This window comes from Rhipicephalus microplus, chromosome 9, assembly GCF_043290135.1.
Source record: "Rhipicephalus microplus isolate Deutch F79 chromosome 9, USDA_Rmic, whole genome shotgun sequence".
In the NCBI taxonomy this organism is placed as follows: domain Eukaryota; kingdom Metazoa; phylum Arthropoda; class Arachnida; order Ixodida; family Ixodidae; genus Rhipicephalus; species Rhipicephalus microplus.
Genome location: NC_134708.1, coordinates 42657480 through 42667861, shown reverse-complemented (window position 1 = coordinate 42667861; position 10382 = coordinate 42657480).

Here is a 10382-nt window from a genome sequence, read left to right as displayed (position 1 = left end):
ACACCACCCTGAGGGACGCCACGACAACTGAACTGTGTAGACGTGTTCCCGGTCTCTGTACTCACAAAATAGGATCGCATTTGGAGATAACTGCGTATCCACTTTAACATTCGGCCACCCACTCCAATCTCTTCTAGTGCGGTAAGGACGGCTTCATGTGTAACGTTATCATAAGCTCCTTTGACGTCAAGGAACAGAGAGGCGCAAAGACGCTTATGGCCTTTCTCGTGTTCAACGTACGTGATTAGGTCGATGACGCTATCAATCGATGATCGACCACGTCGAAAGCCAGCCATGGCATTTGGGTAGATCTCATGATACTCCAAGTACCACTCGAGTCGGACGATAATCATTCTCTCCATCACTTTACCTACGCAACTAGCCAATGCGATTGGGCGATAGGAGGAGAGTTCCAATGGTGATTTGCCAGGTTTTAGTAATGGTACTAGACGACTAGTTTTCCAACTTAAGGGGACGGTGCCCTCTAGCCAACAATCATTATATAGCTGAAGTAGAGCTATTCTCGCGCGCTCATTCAGATGACAAGGGGTTCTGTAGGAGATTCCGTCAGGTCCTGGTGCGGAGGTACGTTTGCATGAAGCGAGTGCTGCTTTGAGCTCCTGAATGGTGAACGGGATGTCCATACAGGAATCACGTGGTGGCGGACAACTGCTCAAAAGTGGTGAGCTGCTGATGGCTGTAGTTTGCTCTGATAATCCGGCACAGAACTCTTCAGCAACGACCACATCTGGTCAATTTTGGTGAAGGGCTAGGGCCTTGAATGGTGACTTCTGAATGGGCGATGACCGCAAACCTCTAACCGTCCTCCATATCTGCGATAAAGGCTTACGAGGGTCGAGTGACTCGCAGAAAGTAATCCAGCGTTGGAATTCTAGCTTGTCCAACCAACGTTTGATCTTCTTCTGCATACGTCTAGCAGTCCGTAAATATTCTATGTCCTTCGTGCGCCGGTACCTTCTTTCAGCTCGTCGTCGCAAGGCTCGAAGCCGCTCCAGCTCTATGTCGATGTCCATGATTCTTACAACGCATGGGATCGTACACACAGTCTCTTTTACAGGGCTCTTGATGGCCTCTTGTAAATCGGATATATGTTCTTGGCATTGGTCTTCCATACGAGACTGAAATTTTTTCCAGTCCACTCTTTTAACCATGTCGCGCACTTTAGGAGGCGACAATCTTCTGATCTTGACGTATGTTGGAATGTGATCACTCCCGTGCGTTTCTATATCCGTGAACCATTCAGTATATTTCACTAGGCTTCACGAAACAAAAGCCAAGTCGAGACAGCTACTGTATGTGGAGCCACGTAAAAATGTAGGACTGCCATCGTTCAGTAACCAAAGTTGGTTGTCGGAGGCAAAAGACACCAAGCTTCTGCCTTTCATGTTGGTATTCTGACTTCCCCATAATGTGTGATGAGCGTTTAAATTCCCCAATGATAACACACGAGTCAGGAGTTAACGCTATGATGTCTCGTAGTCTTTTTTGATCGAAACGGCTTGATGGTGATAGGTATGTGCCAACCACAGTGATGTTGAGCCTCCTCTTTTTCACTCTTAAGCATATGTATTGGTTTCCGTCATGAGGTGGTACAGGTTGAAGGATGTATGTGAGGTCTCGGCGAATGTGCACCAGAACCTTGCTGCTTTCAGTAACAGTAGACGACATAAAATGTTCGTATCCCGAGAGTCGTATTGCACTCGATAAGTTCAGCTCACAGATGACGATTACGTGAAACATATTGACGTACACAAATCGACGAAAGTCACCAATGCGCGATCTCAGCCCCCTGGCATTCCACTGCCTTAATAAATAGAGGTAGCATATTGCATGAGCAGCAGGAATAGAAGGAACTTCGTGTGTGCCCTAGTCAAGTTATTTTCCTTCATTCCTGCTGCTATGCATTCATAGAATCTACTGTATTCTGTATCAACTGGCGCAGCATGTACCACCTCTAAATAGCACGTCTTACACGGCAGGATTCATGATTACATCTTTTACAATGCAAATGATTTTTGATGTTCCACATAAGTATCTTCCCATTGGTTCGTGCCGTAGCTTGCTCGTTGAAATATGCCATTATCATAATTACACCATTTATTTTACTGCAACGTCACCGAATACAAGCCCGCGCATGATTATACTCAACTGTGGATGTACCCCCTCACAGTGATATTGTTACAATAGCGTGCAATTTTAGCTCAGTGTCGCACTGTACAAGACTCATTCCGGGCTTTCTCGCAGCCCAGGCACTGCTGCATATGTCGCTGCACGGCCGGTGACCATAGGCGAGCAGATGATCACGTCTTCCCGGACACCGCATTCGACGAGGTCGACGTCAAACTCAGTAAGCACCTTGCGGCGAATTGCAGGACACCACGTCACGCCTGGGAAAACGATGCCATTGACCCTATTGCGTGGAAGGATGGCCACTGTGCCCCAACGGGGGATCAGGGTTCCTAAAGCGATCAGGGTTACTAAAACTCTGATCGCTCTAGGAACCCAATCAGGGTTTCTAGAGCGATCAGTGTTCCTAAAAGCAGTTCCTAAGAGCGTGACTTCCGAGATCGCGCGCCGGCACGGAATCTGGGCGCGCAGTCTCAGAGGCCACACTCGAACGTAAGACGTTAGTTTCACGCAGCCTTGACGAGAATGAAAACGTTCATTCGGGCTCGGTTTTATTTACGCGCGCTCTTGTTTTGAAGGCACCATCGGTCTGTAGGAACAATACCCTTCCTAATGATATTGCCTGTGGACGCCTTGCAGGCGAACGACAAAAACATACTGCCTCATCTCAGCGTTTTCGCCACCGAATTTTACAGCGTACCAACAAAAGCGTGCACATGGTCGTACAAACACTTCTGTATGTATCTCTACAGAAGCGACCGAGCGCGCCTGGCGTCGAGCCACCAGGACATCTGCCCGCCTTCGCTGAATCAGGAAATCCTCGTCTTCAAGCTTGGCTTCCGAGTGCCAGAGGCCCGACTGCTCGCCGTTCGCCAGCGTCCACACCGGTTTGTACTCATATCTCTAGTTCTCTGTCTTATCTATAGGTTAGATTTATGTCACCTTATTTGGAGTTGCTCAGCGTTCCCATAACAAAGAACGAACATACAGCACCTGTCACGCGACGACATAAGAACCCTCGGCGATGTACTACAGCCTAAAGACGAAGCATAATAAGGTCTCACCAGTTATGCCAGTTATATATTTTGACCTGTTTCAAGTGGTGTGAAAGGGGTCGACTGTTTCATGGGAGGGCGACTGAATTGAAGGGTTACCTAAGAGGAACAGAACGCTAAGCAAACAATCTAATAACAAAGTCTGATACCAGTTTTAATACTGACGCTACTTACCGAACGCTGCCATAGCTATCTCCAGCCCATTTAATAGCTAAACCTAAGCTATGGCCTAAAGCCGTGCTCCCCTGAAACCAAGGTTCATTTCATACATTTTAATCCTGTCACAGGAATCCTCCATTCTCATTCACCACGTCGAGAAGTCTTACCGGACCGTAGCATTGACGGTGGCCTTGGCCATAGCCACGACCGTCATCCTTAGCATGTTCACCTACGCACTCTTCACTAGGCCTGGACCAGAGCCGAACGTGATGGACAGCTAGCCGTTTCTGCCACACCGATGACTGCGAAAAGCAGGCGCACATACTCCAGCGCTGGCTGAACATGATCATAGATTCATGCAGCAACTTTGACCGCTACGTCTGCTCTAAATGGGTGTACGCCGAGGGTGAGGTGCCGTTCACCGGGGGGATAGGCTACGGACTCAAGAAGTGGGAGCACAGTCTTGAAGACAAACTGAGTCATGTGACTCAATACATCAAAAATGCCGGTCATGTACAGGACGTCTACAGAAGGTGCATGGGTGACGTATCAACGGCTAAGTCGCGCAAGAGCATCCGCCAGCTTAAGGAATTCATGCGCGAACTCCGATTTCCCTGGCCCGAAGCACCGCCAGCTAGAGTAGACACTCTGGAGGTCGCTTTAGACCTCTCACTCAGCTGGCGTTTGGAGCCATGGTTCGACGTCACCGTGTTGAAGTACGGTGACGGAACTCACAACGCTGTGCTTAAACCGGCAGCCCTTCACTGGCAGTGGTTTTCTATTGAGAAAGACATGCGAGCTTCGAATGCGCACCTTGTTGTTTGGGATGGTCTGTACGGAGAGCTTTCGCAGCGCAGTCCTCTTCGTCCTTGGTCCGAGGTAGAAGAGGTCGTACGAACGCACAGGGACATCTACGACGAGTTCAATACCGTGGTCAGAACAGCACCCACGAGGCCGTTCCAGGTAGATCTTCACCACATCGGGGCACACACCGTCAATATTACCACAGAGCGCTGGAGAAAAGCGCTGCAGGCGTCGAGTCGTCAACCATTCCTTCTGTCAGACAGCGTTACGTTCTCTACCAAGGCGTCTCTAAAGGCTCTGAAAAGAATATTCATCCGCCACAACAACACTTCCCTCTTGAAGGACTTGTCCTGGACGTTTGTTCTGGTGTTCTCCTCGATCGCCGAGCGAGACTTCCTGACGCTCAAGTTCGGCACGCCGGGAATGGCCCGCGATCAGCGACGCTCGTTCGGCGCTACCGAACTAGATGCGGCGTACCGGTGGGTCATTGTCTCCCTGCTCGTCACCGCCGACTTCCCGCGGCAGAGTCGAGACGCCATAGACGCTTCGTTCAACGAAATCACGCGTACCGTCATCTCGCTGCTCAAAAAGGCGTTCTGGTCCCACCTCGACCTAGAAAAGGCCCTGAGCGACAAGGTGAGAAACGTGTCGGTTATCCTATGGCCAAACGAACGCCTCCTGACCGAGTAAGGGCTCTCCATGTTCCTAAGGGGCTGGTTCTCGAAGGCGAGAACCTTCATGGAGCACTGGATTACCACTGTCAGAAACTGGCACAAGCTGAGGCTGTCATGGGAGGATCATCGAGAAGTCATTGAGCACCCTCTAAACTTCCTAGTGCCCTTCCGCCAGTACGATAACTTTCTCAACGCTATCCACGTGGCACTAGTGTCGTTGTCACGTCCCTGGTACTACGCGAAGGGCACCAAAGCGATGCTTACGGTTCTCTCGGTTCCTTCTACGCACATCCAGCTGCTTAGGAGCTTCGACGCCACAGGAATCCAGGTGCGGCAATACTGCATAGTATATTCATAAATCGGACCTCTTCGCTCAGGCCACGGTGTAAGATATATCTTACAAAATGACCCATGTGCTATGGCTATGGGATGAAACGGCACTCTACGTCGCACCGATGGGTTTGCTGAAGATGTCAGTAGAAATTTAGCTCATGAAAAACTATCGAGGTGCCCTAGAAAAACGCATCATTCAGCGATATACCTTGTATACATGGTTGTATATATTGTTCCTTCTGTGGCCACAGCTGCATAAAGGACAACTTGACGGTTATTCCTTTCTGCTTTGAGCGCCCTGACGTGAATGTACTTAAAACATGTAAAACCTACAAAAATAATCGCACCAGTTTCACAAGTGGACAACTCGCACCACTCTTTGGGTATATTTATAATTCCGCCATATTACGCGTCGTAGTGGTTAAGTTAATTAGGACAGATAATGATGCCAAGAAAAAGTGTGGGGGACGTCATAAGTAGTAATTGTATTGTAAGTGTCGAGTTGGTACATCTTGTAAGCTTGGCAGACTAGGTGGCGTCTGCCACCACGCATATTATCTCCTTTTCTTCACCCTTCACGTAACGAGGAGCTGTGGGGCGATGCTCTCCACGATGTACCTCTTGAGGTCCTCCGACCTTTGATACAGCGGGCCCGGCCGACTCAACGCTGGAGTCGTCCTAGGAACTCCAGACTAGGTTTCCTCCCACTCCCTCCTTCTCCATGCCTTTATGAATAAAGACGTTTTCTCTCTCTTAATCCACATAGACAAAGGCTAAAAACAACTGTGTAGTTACGTTTAGGCGGCTGTTACAAGCGACAAGGTTGTCAAAATCCATATTCTCCTACACCGGCGAGCGCGATAATTCCTATTGTAATTTTGGCACGTGAAAGTAAAGAGTTTAGGTTGAAATATTTTGGCTTCTTGTCGAAGTCCTCTTTTTGAACGCAATCAACAACTCGCAGAGCGGCTCCGGCGGCGATATATATAGGGCCACATGCTTTCTGGGCTTCTGATTAGAATACTTAAACATTTATGCCATCTGCACTTCCTATCAGTAGAAGTGCAACTACATTTGACTATAAATATGAACATGTCCCTTGTCAGAATTTAAAGACAGAGGACGTAGATTTGTCAACAGCAGCCTTGGGGGCTCCCTAGCAGGGCGGTGGTTGGGGAGTTCAAATTGCCCGAAATGTTTCGATTTTGCTTGCGTATATATACACGCACACATAGAGACGCACGCACGAACAAGCATAAATAATAGTTAACCCGCCCCTCCTCCAAAAAAATCACAGCATATTCACGGAGTGAATCATGAGTGGGGTGAAGCGTGCGTCAGTCGGTACGCGCTTCAGTCCGTCCGTGCGTCCGTCTGTGCGTCTGTCCCTGCGTTCATCCATCCATTCCTGCGTCCGTCCATTCCTGCGTCCGTCTGCTTTTCTGTCCATCTGTCCAGTGAACACTCCAAGTACCGTCATCTCGCATCTTTTCATCTATTCATTATATGAAAGTACCGCTATCAAGCGGACATTTCAAGGACTAAACGAGAAGTGGCTATACTACTACTACCACTACTACTACTACTACCACCACTACTACTACCACCACTACTACCACCACTACTACCACCACCACCACCACTACTACCACCACTACTACCACCACCACCACCACCACCACTACTACTACTACCACAATTACTACCACCACTACTACTACTACTACTACTACTGCTACTACTGATGAATTGCCTGATGCGGCGTGTTTCATAAGAACCTGGTATCATGAATTGAAATGTTTGTGTGCGACTGCATACAAACATTCCGATTTCGTATTTATTGATATGCTGCCAACAGTTGCTAGCACTGGCTGTAATGATGGCTAAAATTTTGCTCATGTCAGCAACCATGTCGGCTATGTCACCTATAACAGGCCGACCACCTTCATTTTTTTTTCTAATTGCCGCGATGATTCGGATATGCGTAAACAGAAACTCGAATTGGTTCTGACTGATCTTTTCACGCACTTTTCAGGTGGACCCTCGAGGAAGAATCACAGATTCGTGGCTGCCCGCCGGCACGAAAGCCACACTAGCCGAAAGGGCATCATTCCTCGGGCCCGATTCGTGCAACTACAGTGCCTTCTTCCCGGAGATGGCCGTCACCCAACACAAACGCTCGATGAAGGTTTTTCCGGCGCTGAGCGAGGACCAACTGTTCTTCGTCGTCGCCTGCATCACCGTGTGCAGCCTAGTCAACGTGTTCCCGGTCGAACTGCGAGTCAGCTGCAACAAGGCTGTTTCCGGCATGCCTGCCTTCGCGAAAGCTTTTCGTCGCCAAAAAGGCGCCGCCATGAATGGGACAAACAAGTGCATGTTCTTTTCGTGATTTCCGTTCACATCGAGCGAGGACTTCGAATAAACGTCTAACCGTTGTCTATCATAAATATTTGTTGATTTACGAGATATTTCAATCATGATGCTCTATTGCGTGATGCCTCAGTGTGTTTCATTAGAAATGTGTATGCATGCAGTGCGCATGAACTCTAAGTATCACGAGTTTGGTTTGCCCCGCATATCTTTTTGTGCAGCGTATATATAAATACACAGATCATGCACGCATTTTTCATTGGGGTAGGAGAACAGATGGTTAATGACGATTGCCTTATGTTCTCGCCGAACACACAGGCAATCATTTCATCTAGTATTGTCAGTAAACTTTCAAATTATACAACGTAGTTTAAGTGGTCTCAGAGGGGACCTGCTACTACTTCCTGCTCTCAAACTGCGAATGCGTATTCCTGCTGTCGAAGTAACATCTGATTAGTCCGCGAGAACCACCAAGAGACGGCACCCTCTATACTTCGTCCACCAACGGGACATGAACGCAGAGGAGTCAGAACTATAGGACGACCCCGACCGTCTTGCGAATGTCGAAAGACGGCACAAAGATAAGGCCGAAGCACGTTTGCTCATACGCAAGCACTCGTAGTGCACGCGCTTCGAACACCTACGCACCAGCGACCCTGCATTCGGTACGAGCTCCTTGGAGTCAGAAGACTCCATGGGTCAAGGTCTGTCTTCGAGACCCTGAGATCCGCCTCCTCCCTCGCCCCTAGTCTCTTGCGCAGCTGGGTTTGTTATTCAAGTGACTAGAACCCGGCCATGCATGACATGTAGACAATTTCAAAATAAGTTCAAAAACGATGTCCAGCCACCAACGCTTTGTTTTTCACCACGCTGGACGAATCGACATGAACGGCTGCGAACGAAACCGGGATGAACGGCGCTCCGCGCTCGTTACATGGCCCGATACAATAAACGGCCACTCCGCAGTCCTTTGGCTTACAAGGTAGAGGACGCAAGAGCGCGGGCCGGCGTGCGCCCCTTTCATGAGGATGTCCGCCGGGATCCCCGGCGCACCGTGCAATATTTCCCGCCGCAATAAAAGGACAGAAGCACGTCGCGATGAGCCACTAGAAGGTCGCGAACGTAGCGGCGGCGCCGATAAAGAAACCAAGAAAGGCGTGCGTCGCCCAACCAGCGCATTACGTCATCGCTGAGGTCTGTGTTCCGACAACGACCGCTGTAGCGTTCCTGAGCGACCCACTTCAGTGAGCCGACTCCCCCGCACGCTCTTGGGCAGAAGAGTGCCAGCATATTGAAAGGCATACCATATGGTTTACAGAGGAGGATCCCCCTTGTGGAGGTCACTCGCACTGTGATAGAAAGGAGTTATGGTGAAGTAGCAGTATACTATGATGGAGAAAGTAATGTTGCAAGTACGATATAGAGAACCTCTTGGAATATCTGTCCTTGACAATTCTCGACTATCCAAAACGGTGACAACAGTGCCTACAGCACTTTGGGTAGTAGTCCTGGTGCTGTCAGGGTCAGATAATCGAACAAGTTAGGATACTGCCTCCTCTAAGCTCATTTTCATTCCTCTGTTAAGATAAAGGGTCGCTAATATAAGCGAGCGACGAACTCCGACGGCGCAACTCAACTCGCCGAGTGCGCCTAAATTACTCGCTGAACGAATTCATTGAAAGAGTAGACTAGTTTGCTTGTGTGTGTGTTCTTGGGCATAGACTGTCAATGAAGAGTTATCTAAATGAACCACAACGTAATGAAACACTACGGGATAGCGCACTCAAGTTCTTAAACAGCGAACCTGTTCTTGATCGAGCCTTTTATACCATGATCCGTAGTAGCGCTTGTGGGTATCACAAGCGGGTATGCGCCACAGCAACAGGGTAAATCCAATCCACTGTTAAAATGAAAGCAGCTGTTCGCTCAACCAAATGGTATGTGACACAAATATACGTTTGACCTATCAGAAAGCAATTATTAAAGACGAGCATCTGTCATAAAAATCGGGCTAATCCCACTGCACACAACTTCCAATGAAGAGGAAGAAGGCAACAGTTATATATCCCAACTGTCACGCGGACTTCTGTGATTTTAAAAAAAGGTGGTGGCTATTCCTTTCACTCACGGTGTGTACAAATGGAGACACACACTTCAATGGTACGTCATGCACCGCGTGTTTGATCAAACGACTTGAAACTTGGTGGGCACATTCGAGCGGGCCTCCTAAGTGGCGATTATTTAACATCAATATACAAGCTGTGTACTGCTGCAGAGGACGACTTTGCTGGATGTACTACATGTTCGGTGATTGTTCGACGTGACGCATTCCAAGACCAACATGAAAGTATTTTTTTTCCTTCGCTCGAAACAAATGCAGCCATAAAACAAACTGTATATATCTCAAGCCTAGTAGCGGATTCTCTTTATGCAAGTACTGAAGCTGACTGCTGGCAGAATAATTAGATAATTATTGACACACTTATTAACTTCAATTACTCAAACTGACACGACACAACGCTTTCATTCATTTTGTTACTTGGAATGTTATACTGAGGGTTTAAGAATTGTGCCACGCGAATTTGACATGTTTCTGACAGCGCATCATAATTCGTGACTGAAGGGGATAATATGCTACCACCTGAAAGCCAAACAAATTGTTTAATAAGGAGTAGTGATGGAACATAAATGGAAATCTTGCAAAACACAGGAATGTGTTAGCCGCATGTAAAGAAAGCCACCCGCTTCGCTGTTTCATCGGTGTCCTCGAAGCGGAACTGGCTGATTTTTTTTAATGTGAAGCATTTTTTGCATACTGCAAGGTATTTTGGCATCTATC